The sequence below is a fragment of the Lissotriton vulgaris genome, chromosome 6 (genome assembly GCF_964263255.1).
Source record: "Lissotriton vulgaris chromosome 6, aLisVul1.2, whole genome shotgun sequence".
Classification (NCBI taxonomy): domain Eukaryota; kingdom Metazoa; phylum Chordata; class Amphibia; order Caudata; family Salamandridae; genus Lissotriton; species Lissotriton vulgaris.
The window spans coordinates 689492308-689505622 of record NC_141694.1 but is presented as its reverse complement, the minus strand read 5'-3'; positions in this window follow the sequence as shown (position 1 = coordinate 689505622).

The window sequence follows — 13315 nt, the reverse complement described above, 5'->3', positions numbered from 1 at the left end:
ATATGTGTTTCTTCAGCTAGGGACCATTCCCTCACATCCCTGTGCCACGTGGGTATCTCCGGGCCCTCTGACCCATCCAGGTGATAGCCACCCTGCGTCTAGCTAGGACCAACATCAATTGCATTAGTCGATAGGACAGCTTTCGTTTCTTTGGCCTAGGGACCAGTGCCAACAGGCAGTGCAAAGGCGTCAGTGTAATCCGTAATCCCGTTGTGGCCACTATATGTTCTACTACGCTCGCCCAAAAACTCTGAATTAGTGGGCAGTTCCAAGCCAAGTGCAGGAAGCCTTCCCCTCCCGTGCCACATCTGGGACAAACATCATCCCTATCCGGGGAATATTGCTTCAATAAGATTGGAGTGAGGTAGGTGCGGTGCATGAAATTAAAATGTATTAATTTAAAGCGTGCATTACAAGTTACCTTCCGTGTGAGTGCACCTATTCGCTTACGTTGTCCCTGGTCGAGTGGTGTACCTAAGTCCCCTTCCCAGGCTGCCAATGTCGTTGGGACCAGCGGGGCTGAGTCCCGACGCATAGCATCTTATAGTAGGGAAATAAGTCTACTGCCCCTGCCACAAGACAGCAGGATATTTAAGGTGTGAGTCATTGGGGGCGCCTCTGGATATTGAGTCCAAAGCGACGCACTACATCGCGCAGCCCCTGATAATGCAGGTACTGCTCTCTTTGAAGACCGAAGGCCTCCTCCGCTTGTTCGTAGGTCAGAAAGGTCTCGGTGGGGTACAGGTCGGTCAGAGTTTCACAGCCCCCCTCCCGCCAGGCCCTGAAGGACATATGTTGTTCCATTGTCACCATGGGCACCAGGATCCAGATCGGTAAGTCCCAGTGGAAGGGTGCTGTCCGCACCACCCTCTCTACAAATCTGTGCCAAATGCTCGCCGTGTGCCTCACGACGTAGGGCAAAGTCTCACTTGCCCCCCTGCCCCGCATCAAAGTCTCCCGTAGCTCCGGTACCGTTGCTCTACCTGCCAACAGTTGCGCCTCCCAGACGTCTGTGTTCGCAAACCATCTAGCAAACGGTAGCAGCTGCTCAGCATATTAAATAAAAAATAAAAGCGTGGGGCCTCTAGGCCTCCTTCCTCGTATAAACGCACCATTGTATGAAGGTCTAATCTACTGCGCCTGTCCGCCCAGAGTAGCGACTTAAGGAATACATTCAGAGTCCGGAAGACTCTAGGGGGAAGAGGACACAGGGTGTTCTGAAGTATGTAAAGTGTCCTTGGCAACATCACCATCTTAGCGACGGCCAACCGACCCATGAGTGATAACGGCAGGGTGTTCCAGAATGACACAGAGCCCTGCAGGGACTTCATCACCCTATCAATATTGCAGGCCAGTGATTGTGCCTCCGTCGAGGTCACATGAATACCCAAATAGCGAAAGCTATCTCTTTCCCATCGCAGCCCAAGCTCCGGCAGATCCTCCCAGGGCACCAAATCCAGCCCCCACAACGGATAAACCTGGGACTTGTGTCTATTGAGTCTCAGTCCCGACGCATCGTCGAACCTATCCAGCTGATGAAGCAACACTGGGAGCGCCTCCCTCGGGGCCCTCAGGTAAAACAAGGCATCATCTGCATACAGGGAAATGATATCACATGTGTCTCCCACTCGTATGCCCCATTGCGTCATCTCCGAACGGATCCGAACGGCCAAAGGCTCTTTAGCGAGGGCGAAAAGTAGCAGTGAGAGGGAACACCTCTGTCTCGTGCCCGTCCCAATTGCCACTCCTCCGAGCGTGCAGTTCCCAGTCGCACCGTAGCTCGGGGGGACTGAAATAGGATTTGGATCCATCAGCGAAAATTGAGGCCCAGACCCATCACTCGGAGGACCTCCTGCAGGTAACCCCAGTCCACCGCATCGAACGCCCTGGCGAGGTCAACGGACATGATTACCGTCTGCTCTTCCAACCCCCGGACCTCGTGTGAGATGTGATTTAAGCGCTGCAGGTTCATGGCGGTGTTACACCACGGAATAAAGCCGCATTGGTCCGGATGGACCAAATGTGCCATATGAGGTGCCAGACGGGTGGCCAATACTTTAGTCAAGATTTTTACATCCATATTGATCATGGTGATCGGGCGATATGCGGAAGGGTCAAGTTTGTCCCCCCCCGATTTAAGGATTATACAAATCTCCCCAGTAGACATGCTCCGTGGGAGAGATCTGTTCTAAAAGACCTCCGCAAAGACCTGTACAAGGAGACATGACAATGTGTCCCTGAACTCGTGATAAAACTCCGGTGGGAATCCATCACTCCCCAGTGGCTTCGTGCGTGGCAGCGAGCCAAAGCTGCCCGCACTTCACTCAACATCAGTGCCAAATCCAGGTCCTCCTGGTCCTCTGTGGAGAGGGATGGCATGGCCAGGCCCTGCAGGTAAGGGGAATAAGAAGCTGCAGAGACGCCTGGGTCCACAATGTACACCTGCTGGAGATGTTATCTGAGAGCCTCAAGGATGGCACCCTCCGAATGTACCACGACTCCAACAAAGTCCTGGAGAGCCACAATACGTTCCGGGGTCTGCTCTTTTCGAAGGATCCAGGCCAGGAGCCGCCCTGACTTGTGCCCTTCCCTATGTAGACAATGCCTATATTGGCCCAGAGTATACTTATCAAGGCGGTCCAGAATATCATGGACCTTACCAAGGGCCGTGTGCTCCTCCTCCCTCTGCAGGTCGTCAGGAGACGCCGCGGCTTGGAGAGTTAATTGTGCTTCTTCCTCCGCCTGCAGCTCCCGTAGAAGCTGCTTCCGGACCCCATACGTGAGTCCCATGCCGACTCCCCTCACCACCGCCTTTAGGGGCTCCCACTTGGTGGCCAGCGATAGGCCCCCCTCCTCCCAGTTAAGCTCTACATAGTCCCCGAGGGCTGTCTCCGCATGTGCCCTCCCCACCTGATCACGGAGGATATCCACCGGAAACCTCCAAGTGCGCAGGCGGGAAACAGGATCCCCCCACCGCACCAGGCTTGCCACTGGGGAGTGATCGGATAAAAAACGCGCCTGGTGTTTCACTTCTATGGACATATTAATCTCTGGGTTAGCAACTAACACCCTGTCGAGGCGACTGTATGTATTGTGTGTGGGGGAAAAACAGGTGTAAACTTGCAGAGTCGGGTTTGTCTGACGCCAAACATCCACGGCCCCTATATTCTCCATGACCTCCTGAAGCTGCGCTGTCATCCGGGGTTTTGTGCCCTCTCATGGCGGGGACCTATCCAGGACAGGGTCCAAAACACAGTTGAAATCCCGCATCCAAAGTATTGGAGCCCCCAACTCGTAAATCAGGACGTCCTGGAGAGTCCGGAAAAAGCCCGGATTGTCTATGTTAGGTGCGTTCGTATTCAAAATGACAATGGTCTTACCATCTAATTTTGCCCTGAGAAGCAGGTATCTGCCATGAACAGGTTTCTGCATAATGGACTGCGAATGAGACCCCAGGTGCCACCCAAATCAGCACCCCCCTAGCATACATGGAGTAAGAGGAGTGGAATATCTGGCCCACCACTTTTTACTCAACTTCTGTGCCCCCTCGTCAGTAAGATGGGTCTCCTGGAGACATGCAATGGAGACCCCGTGCCGCCAAAGCAACGAAAGAACTCTGTATCTTTTAGCGCATGTACCTAGTCCTCTCACATTCCAACTCATAAATTTGTAACCCAATATCAACTAAGTGTCCCGCCGCCCCACAGACCGCTACCCTCAGTTTCCCTCCAGACCAACGCCTGAAGTGTCATACATGCGATGCCTAAAACAATCCCTTTCAACAACCCCCGCCCAACCCTCCCCCCCACCCACGAGCACTATACTAGTAACAACAGAACCAGACGATATGCCCTTCCCATGCCGGTGCCAGGACGTGCACAGCCACCCCATTCGCCAAGCTGGCTAAACCTCCCAACAGAGAAAAAAAAAGAACAACGTTACCCCCCCACTCAGCTCCTAGCAAGGCCACGATCAAATCAGGAATACGGTACTCAGGCCATTACAATGAACGATTTCACCATGTGTCCAACCCTTCGCTCTCTAATAGGCCACCCCAACCCCTAGACTGACTATATCCTCCCCCTAGGCAGTGGCCTGCGCTCGGCCAGTCGTCGGCCAGTCATCAGGCTCAAAGTCCCTCAAACCATGCTGTACCACCTTCTACCCTCACACTGGGGCTTCCAATATCGGCCCCTGCACCCCAGCTGTCTCTGGAATCATAGCACTGGTAGGTGAAATAATATCCGTGGTGGGCTGCAGCGTGTCATCACCTGTTGGCTCGCCTCCTCGGCGGTCGTGTCCCCATGTGCCACGGTTCCCTCCCCACTCCCCCAGCGGAAGGGCATCCCCCCTAATCTCTAGCCACTTGCAGACTTCCTCCGGGGCTCCGAAGAAGTGCGCCTGTCCCTGGGAAATAACCTTAAGTTTAGCCAGGTAGAGCAGCATATATTGTAGGTGTAACTCCCGGAGTTTTTGTTTAACTGCCAGGAAGGACTTTCGCTGGTCCTGGACCAATTGGATGTAGTCCGGAAAAATGGAAACCTTGGCATTTTTAAACGTTAGATTCGCAGAACCCTGGCCACACTAAGGATGCAGTCTCGATCGCGGTAGTTGAGGATCTTGGCAATGAGGCCCCGTGGTGGAGCTCGGGGCCTCGGTGGCGGTACCAACGCTCTATGTGCTCGTTCAATTACGAATACGTCCGACAGACCTGTAGGACACAATACAGTACAAATCCAATGCTCCAGGAAGCGTTCCGGGTTGCCTGCCTCTACCCGCTCCTGAATTCCCAGCACCCTTATGTTACTGCGGCATGCTCTCCCTTCCGCATCCTCACTCTCCGCTCCAAAGCATCTGTCGTTGCAGTTAGTTGTGAGACTGTTTTTTTGAGACACGCCACCTCCCCTTGCAATTGGGTGATATTCCCCTCCGCATCCGTAACCTTGTCTGCCACTTTGCGCAGGACAGTCCATAATAAAAATCACGTCGATGGAGACCGTCTCAATTTGACGCTCCAAGGCGGTATGGGACCCCTGAATTGCCTTTAACAGTTCCGCCCGGGAGGGCTCTCCAGTAGCCGGCTCCCCCTCATCCTGACCCGACTGGCGCGTGATCCTCTGCGAGGGGAGCAGCTGCGTAGTGTATTGCGTAATGGTGTTGGGTTGCGAAGCCCGAGGTGTTCTATCTTTATGCATGGTAGACATCAGTAAAGAGCCCCCTCAAGGCTCCCCTGGAGGCAGAAGCAGTCCCACAAGTCCCCCGCTACAACTCGTGCAGGCCAAGGTAACACACGACTTGTACGTCAGAGTCCAACTCATCCACTGTCCACTGCAACCCACCTCCTCAGACCATTCGTGCCACTGCGGCCTTTCTTCAAACGACAATCCCAGTTGGCAGTGGGCACCCTGGTGTCAGGATACCCCCGTCCCGCCAAGGTAGGCCAGAGACCCCGGCCCTCAGCCACGTCCACTCTGCCTCCGTTCAGTCCAGGCCCATCCCTCCACCAAAGCGGGCAGCCACAGGTGATTTTCCACGCTTCGGGGCCCCAGCCAGCAGTGGGCCCGGTCCGACTCCGCCACCCACCACGCCGCAGGAGGCCCCGATGGCAGTGGGCGCCCTGGCTGCCAGACGTCCTTGTTTTCCTGGTGCAGGCCTCAATCCCCGGCTTCAATTTGCAGTGGCCCCTCCCCCGGACAGACCGAGCCGAGCCCTCTGCAGCAGACCAGGCGGGCGCAGGCTACGCTCTCCACAATGGGGCCCCAGGCGGCAGCGGGCCCCAGTCCGTCGCTGTCTACCTTTTTGCTACGGGAGACCCCGATGGCAGTGGGCCTCCCGACTTCCAGCTGCCCTTGTCTCAGGAGTGCAGGCCTCAATCCCCAGCCTCAATGTTTGACGGCCCCTCCTCCGGACAGTCCGGGGGGAGCCCTCCACATCAGAGCAGGCAGGCCACGCTCTCCACAGTGGGGCCCCAGCCGTCAGCGGGTCCCGGTCCGTTACTATCGACCTTCTTGCTGCGAGAGGCCCCGATAGCAGTGGGCCTCCCGACTTTCCAGCTGCTCGTGCCTCACGAGTGCAGGCCTCGATCCCCGGTCTCAATTACCCGTGGTCTCTCCTCCAGACAGTCCGGTCCGAGCCCTCCGCATCCGATCAGGCGGGCTCAGGTTGCGTACTCCACAGCGGGGCCCAGCTGGCAGTGGGCCCCAGTCTGCTGTGGGGATCCCTCTCACTACGGGAGGCTCCGATGGCAGTGGGCCTCCCGACTTCCAGCCGCTATTATCCCGCGGCAGCAGGCCTCAACCCCTGCCTCAATTTACAGCGGGCCGGCCAGCCCGGGCCTAGCCCTCCGCAGCAGTTCACCACAGCGGGCCCCCAGCTGGCAGAGGGCTCTGATCCAATTCCGCTGGCCCTCTCGTTGCGAGAGGCCCCGATGGCAGCTGGCCTCCCGACTTCCAGCCTCTCTGGTTCCGCCGAAGCAGGCCTCAATCCCCGGCCTCAATTTACAGCGGCCCCTCCACCGGACCGTTCGGGGCGGGCCCTCCGTAGCAGCTTAGGCGGGCGCAGGTCTCACTCCCCACAGCGGGCCCCAGCTAATAGCGGGCCCCGGTCCACTTCTGTCGTCCCTCTCGTCCCTCTCGCCGTGGGAGGCCCCAGTGTCAGCGGGCTCCCAGGCGTCAAGTCGCCACCGCCTCACGGAACTAGGCCGCAGTCCCCTGCCTCGAGTATCCACGGCCCCGCCCCCGGACAGTCCAGGCTGATTCCTCTGCTTCTCTTCCTGCCAGCAGCCCCAAATCGGGTCCGGATATAGCCTACTAAAGTCTGGGCTCGTGGACACCTCTAATTCCTGTAAACCCTGTAAGGATATTTTTAACAGGATTAAAGTGGCGGCCTGCCGGGAGCCAAAGGAGCTCACATCCTGTCGGCCATGCTGCTTGGCCACGCCCCCAACCACGCATCTAATTAAGTCAGCCACCTGAGGGAGGAGAAAAAGACCATCACGCAATTGCTTATAATCCCTTGCTATATCATCAGGCTCTAAGTCTGTGGAATGCTTCCTAAACCGTTCATTTACTTCTATGGTAAATACTTCCGCAAAATATAACTACTTCCTGTCCTGCCACTGTTGCACATCAGTTAAAAGATCAGAGGCAGAAATACTATCACGAGCAGCTTTAGGAGCAGCGGATCTAAGGGCAGCTGTGCGATCAGCTGTCAGCATAGAGCAAGTCTCTTGCAGAGGATCTGACCCTGGCTTATCCTGATCCGAAGGAGAATCTTCATCATCAGAATCAAGGACAGGAGCAGAAGGAAAAGTATATGGAGGCGGAGAACGATCCAGCAAAATTGAATCATCCTGTGGTTTATTAAGGAGAGGATAGAGCATGCGCCGGATAGGGTATTGGCCATTTACCTATAAACGACGCTCCCTATCCTCTATCTCTTTTATCTCCTTCATTTCTTTATTTTTCAATTCCAGTGCTTTCGCATGGATCATTTTACGTTGTTCCTTATCTATCAAAGCTTGCTCCCTTCTCACTCGTTCACGTGCTTCTTTCTCCCACATTCGTACACAGTCAAACATATCTTGTCTACTTTTGCGCTTAAACATACATTGATCCACATACTGAATCTTTCTAAGATCAAATGACCCATGCATAGGCCAGCACAACTCAGGATCCTTACTAGTATATTTATTCCATAACGTGCTGTACATTATAGAAGAAATACCATTTTTAATATACATATCCCTATTAGGTGTCCCCTTAAGGGGAGCCGACTGATTCAGGTCAAGTTACATACTGGTACCTTTACTAAAGCAACACATTCCACGAAGTGTGCTAAGAACAGGCATGCCAAAAATAGTGCAGTATATGCAATATTATACGCAAAGTGGCACTTAAATAACGGTGTGCTGTTCAAATTTCATAAAAAGTAGAGAAATGTCTCCTCATTACCTGCCTATATAAATTGCAATTCATGTATATCCAAACAAATTCCAAATATTGGCCAATTTCCATATACAAAGTGTCGCATCATACGACCTTACCTAACAAAAGTCTCCAGATTCCAACTGCCAAGTTCTGAATCGACCAAATGGTCTCTGCACGGCGAACACAAGAAGAGATCTCAGTCGAGGACCGGCACCACCTGGAGGGTCAGATCAGAAAGAGAGGAAAAATGCTGTGGGTGCCAAGACGCGGGTCTGCTCGGGCAGCGATCGTCCGCAGCGAGATTCCAATCCTTTGATTCGACCATTTCTTCAGGAATCGGAGTCCCCGATGAGCCCCACTGGTTGGGTGCCAATCTGTAGAGGTGGGCCTCAGTAATGCCTACCAGTGCTAGGGGTTCAACCTTCTCTGCACACAAGTCCTCAGACTAGTAAATAGAAGTTGGCACAGACGCTGAAATAGTAAAAAGATATTTTATTAACCTCATGAGGTGGAACTACATTCACACAACACCCTTCAGTAGTGTATGAAGTAGCACAAAGAGTAGAAGAACCATGGGTCTTTTATACACACACAGGAGCTCAAAAGAAAGCGTTACAAGCACACAAAGGAGAGTTACATACATAAATGGTCACATAGAAATGCACAGTCAACAAAGAAGGAGGAGTTAACAGTTGCTGACTTCAGTAGAAACATCCTGACAGTAATAGACCTAAACAGGTGCATGGGCAGCTACAAGCTCAACTGAGCATGTGCAGAGTAGCAGAGGCTAGGTATAGCCAGTCCTTTGAGCAGAGCCCAAGGGTAAAGAACAGAGAAGAAGGAAAGAGCACATGGCGAGCACATGGCAGACAAAATGGCTTGCGGAAACAAGATGGCTTCAGCTAAATGCTAACATTGATCGCTGCCAATTTTCCACATTAGTATCTTGTGCTGCCTGCCCTATGCATTTCGGGACCAAACATCCCTTCTTTAGGGCCACTAAATAAACCAAAGATGCAAAAAATAAATAAATAAATATAGAACAACTACAAGCTCTAATCAACCTCTTATCATAACATCCCCAAGTTGTATGCAAAATAAAACACCAACTCCACCAATGTTGATTAAACCAACAAGCTGTGTGTAATGTCACCACCTTGCTATGCATGACTGTGTGCTTTATGTGTAATGTACACATAAGTGAACTCCAGATATACAGCCATATTCATGTGAACTCAGTCACCTTGTTGCTGCATCATATCACAACATGGAATTAGATACTGCAGAGCAGCCGCCGCCAGTAGTTTTTGTTTGCATGCACTGCATCACCAAATGCAATGTAGTGCATGCAACGAAATTCATTTAATTTATTTATTTGTTTACTTACCTGTTAATGTCCATAATCCATACATTACTACCCCCCACCCTGCCCCTCCCCCTTCCCCGCGTCACCGCCACGGGTGCTGCAGAGTACTCATGCCATTTCTAAGGATTCTCTTCACACTATAAACAATATCTGTGTATGCTTAATAGTCTTGCCTACCTTCCAATGTTTGAACCAAGCAGCTCCAAACTGACTTCTGTTGACACACCGAAAAATGTCTCTACTCTACTACAATTCAGTCACCACTCTATGAGGAACAGATCATTTTATAGCAATATCACTCCAAGCTATGCCTCTTCGTATCTATGTCCACAACGTCCTTTTCTTCATACCTGATGAACTGTTCATAGTTGTATCCATCCCACGTTCAATGTCATAGCCGTGTAATTTGCAGTTCAACGACCAAGTGGCTGCCTAATAAACATATCGCCAAGTTGGTGTGCAAAAATGATCAAGAGTGATGACAGATTCATCGCATAACCTTGTATGCTAAACAAATGTGGCGCCCATCTTCAGATGGTAACCAAACGTGACTTCCATGGCCGACCTGTGAACTTAACCAATCTCCACAACAAAAACAACATATCACCGCCTCATAACTCGTGACCAGTATGATAAAGCTCCAATCTTCAAATTCTTTCACCCTTCTGACATCCTAATAATGTGAACTAAACGCAATTCATTTTCAATATAAACAATGAACCTGTCTGTCCATGTGCCAACAGTATTTGCTTGATGAATTTATGCAAATTGTGTATGCTTAACACACTCCCAGTGCATACCAGGTATTTCAGGTAAACTCAGACCTGAAGTACTGCTGTTAATCACTCATAAGGGAAAAGGCAGTTACCTGACCCTGCATGCACGCAATAAACTATAGTACAGAAATTAAATTCAGGTTCAATAAATTAATTTTAAGTTCAGGAATTAGAAAAGATAACGGTGTGCACCACTCATTATATTTGTATACCTAGCCTGCTTCATGGCATATGTGTTCAAAAGCCTTCCATTCTTTCATTTCTTGAGATAGAAAGATAGCTTTCTTAGAATACTTGGGGCAGTTTTGAACAGTGTAATTTTACACTTACATTCACATTCATAACCTAGTGCAAATACAGCATTTGAATCAACAAGAGCAATTTTGTCATCAGTAGACTCATCCAAATATCTGTTTTTAGCATAAGTGGGTCAGTCAGTACAATGTATCATTCAGTCAGTCAGGGAAAGTGTTGGTGCAAAATTGAAAAACATGTCCCTGGGGAGACTGTCATTAAAGCAGATATACATCTGAAAATTTGGATAATATTATAGATTTTAATTGAGCAGAGCAGCTTTAAAATTGTCTGATAACAATTCACTCATAGAGACACACAAATTGCAGAAATTAGTGCAGCAACAATCATACATCCCTGACTGACTGAAATATTTGTCAAGCGCACTTATGCCGTGGCGTCTTGGCGCTAAAAGAGGTTGAGTAAAGTGTGGTAAACAGCCAGGTCTTCAATGCCTTTCTGAAACTGCTCTTATTTGGTCTTAGACGGAGCTTAATGGACAAGGTGTTCCACAGCTTCGCTGCCTGATGGAAAAAGGACTTGCCTACCCAGCGTGCTCTCCTTATTCTTGCGACGGTCATTAGGCCCTGGCACGTGGAGGAGTGTGGCTCAATGGTTAGAGCGGCAGACCCTGATGCAGAGTTCTGGCCCGGGACCAGGGTTCAATTCCCGCCTCGGTTGGTCTTGGGCTCAATTTCCTCGGACCTGACAATTCTCGCCTCGGTGTCTATTCTAAACAAGGGCCCCACGCTGAAACTCTGGGCAATAGCTTGCTTAACCTCCACACCGGCCCCAACAGCGCTAGGATGCCTGGCTTCACCCTGGGGGTGCCCAGGAGTGGACACTTCACAGGGAAAGCCAGGAAGGGTTCCACAGCGGTATGAGTAATAGCACCAGGAAACCGCTTGGTGGCAGTGCGCTCTACAAATACGTTGACACACACACACGGAGATCTAAGAGTACGGCTAGGGGTGTAGCGGGGAAAGAGAGCTTTCAAATCCTTGGCTCCTCCTCCTATTACTGTTTTGTGGACTAGGCAGAGGGCTTTGAACTGTACTCTCTGCCGAACTGGCAGCCAGTGGAGCTGGCGTATGGCTTTGGAAGTAGGATGGCGCTTTGGGAGGTCCAACAGAGCTCTTGCCGCTGCGTTTTGCAGTGACTGTAGTTTGGTAAGTTGCCTTTCACCCATACCCAGATATAAGGCATTGCAGTAGTCGATGCGGGAGAGGACTAGGGCCCCGACAACTGTTTTCCTTAGTGTTGGGGGGATCATGGGCAGTATTTTCCTGAGGGTTTTGATAGTAAAAAAGCATGCAGACGTCACTTGATTCACCTATGCGGTGAGAGCAAGATCTTTGTCTAGCCAGAAATCCAGATTTTTAACTTTTTGTGCAGGCTCAGGACACATTCCTGCCTCAGGAGGCCACCAAAGTTGGCTCCAGATGGGAGTATTGTGTCCGAACTCGATCATCTCAGTTTTTTCGGTGTTCAGTTTTAGGAAGTTCATGTTCATCCAACTTATTATGTTTAAGAGACAGCTTCTAAACTGTTTCGCAGTGACTTCAATAGTTTGTGTAAGTGACACGATCAATTGTGTGTCGTCAGCATATGAAACCAATTTTAGGCCATGTGCTTTTATTAGTGATGCTAGCGGGGTCACATAAAGATTAAATAGGGTGGGGGAGAGTGCTGAACCCTGTGGGACCCCACAAGGGAGGGAGAATTCCTCCAACTTCAAGCCTTCCCAATATATTTGTTGGATTCTATTTCCTAAAAATGACTTTAGTAGGGACAAGGCAGTGTCTCTAACTCCCACTGATTCTAGCCTGTTAATGAGGACCCCATAGTTAACAGTGTTGAATGCTGCTGTTAAGTCCAGCAGTATCAGCACTGCTCTTCCTCCACTATCCATGGTTCTGCGGGCTTCCTCCGTAGCAATTATTAGGGCTGTCTCAGTAAAGTGACAAGACCTAAAGCCGTGTTGGGTATTGTCAAGGATGTTATTGATGTTGACAAACTCCATTAGTTCCTGATTAAGGGCCTTTTCTAGGATTTTCGTTGGTAGAGGTAGACAGGAGATGGGACGATAGTTTTTTGTCTCCCCTGGGTCTAAGGAGTCCTTTTTCAGGATAGGTCTGATGCTGGCTTTTTTCCATTGCTGCGGAAATATGCCTGATTTAATTACCACATTGAGAAGTGGAGTTAAGGTTTTACTGATTATTTCTGGGGCCAGCTGAAATATGTAGGGCGGACAGGGGTCTTGCGTAGATCCTGACTTGGCTTGTTCTATCATCTTGGAAATCTGATCTTCCTCAAAGTGAGAAAAATGGGATAGACAATTCTGGGGGGCTGCTTATTGTTCCCTAATGATGTTGCTCCCTGGGTCAGATATCTCATGCAGCTCATTATATACATCATGGACCTTTTGTTGGAAGAACAAGGCTATCTTATCTACAAAGTGTTGATCAGGGACAAATACTGTTCCCCTGGGGCATTTGAGTAGGCATGACACTGTTCTGAATAGCTCTTTAGGAATTTGCAGCCTCATTGATTTTAGACGTGAAATAGATCGATTTGGCTTGTATAATAATTTTTTATACTCATTTAGGGCGTTTGTGTATTCTTTTTTGTGAGGTGTACTATAATCAGATCTCCAGATCCGTTCTTTGTGCCTACAGTTAATTTTTTGTTGCTTAACTTCCGGTGTGTACCAAGGTGAGGTGGCTGATTGTCTCCTAGGCTTCTTTCTGTCTTCAGGGGCTAGTTCTCTAACTGCCTCGTTAATCCAAAGGTTGAATTTGTTAGCCCCACCATTGCTGTTGGCGAATGAGGGGGGATTTTTTTAGAGAATTTTAGCTAGACTATCCTTCTGAATACCCTTCCACGGCCTGGTGGTGGTCAGTGTTGGGCGAATCCTACGGCTCCTGGGTTGTGGTGTGTGTTTTATTGTA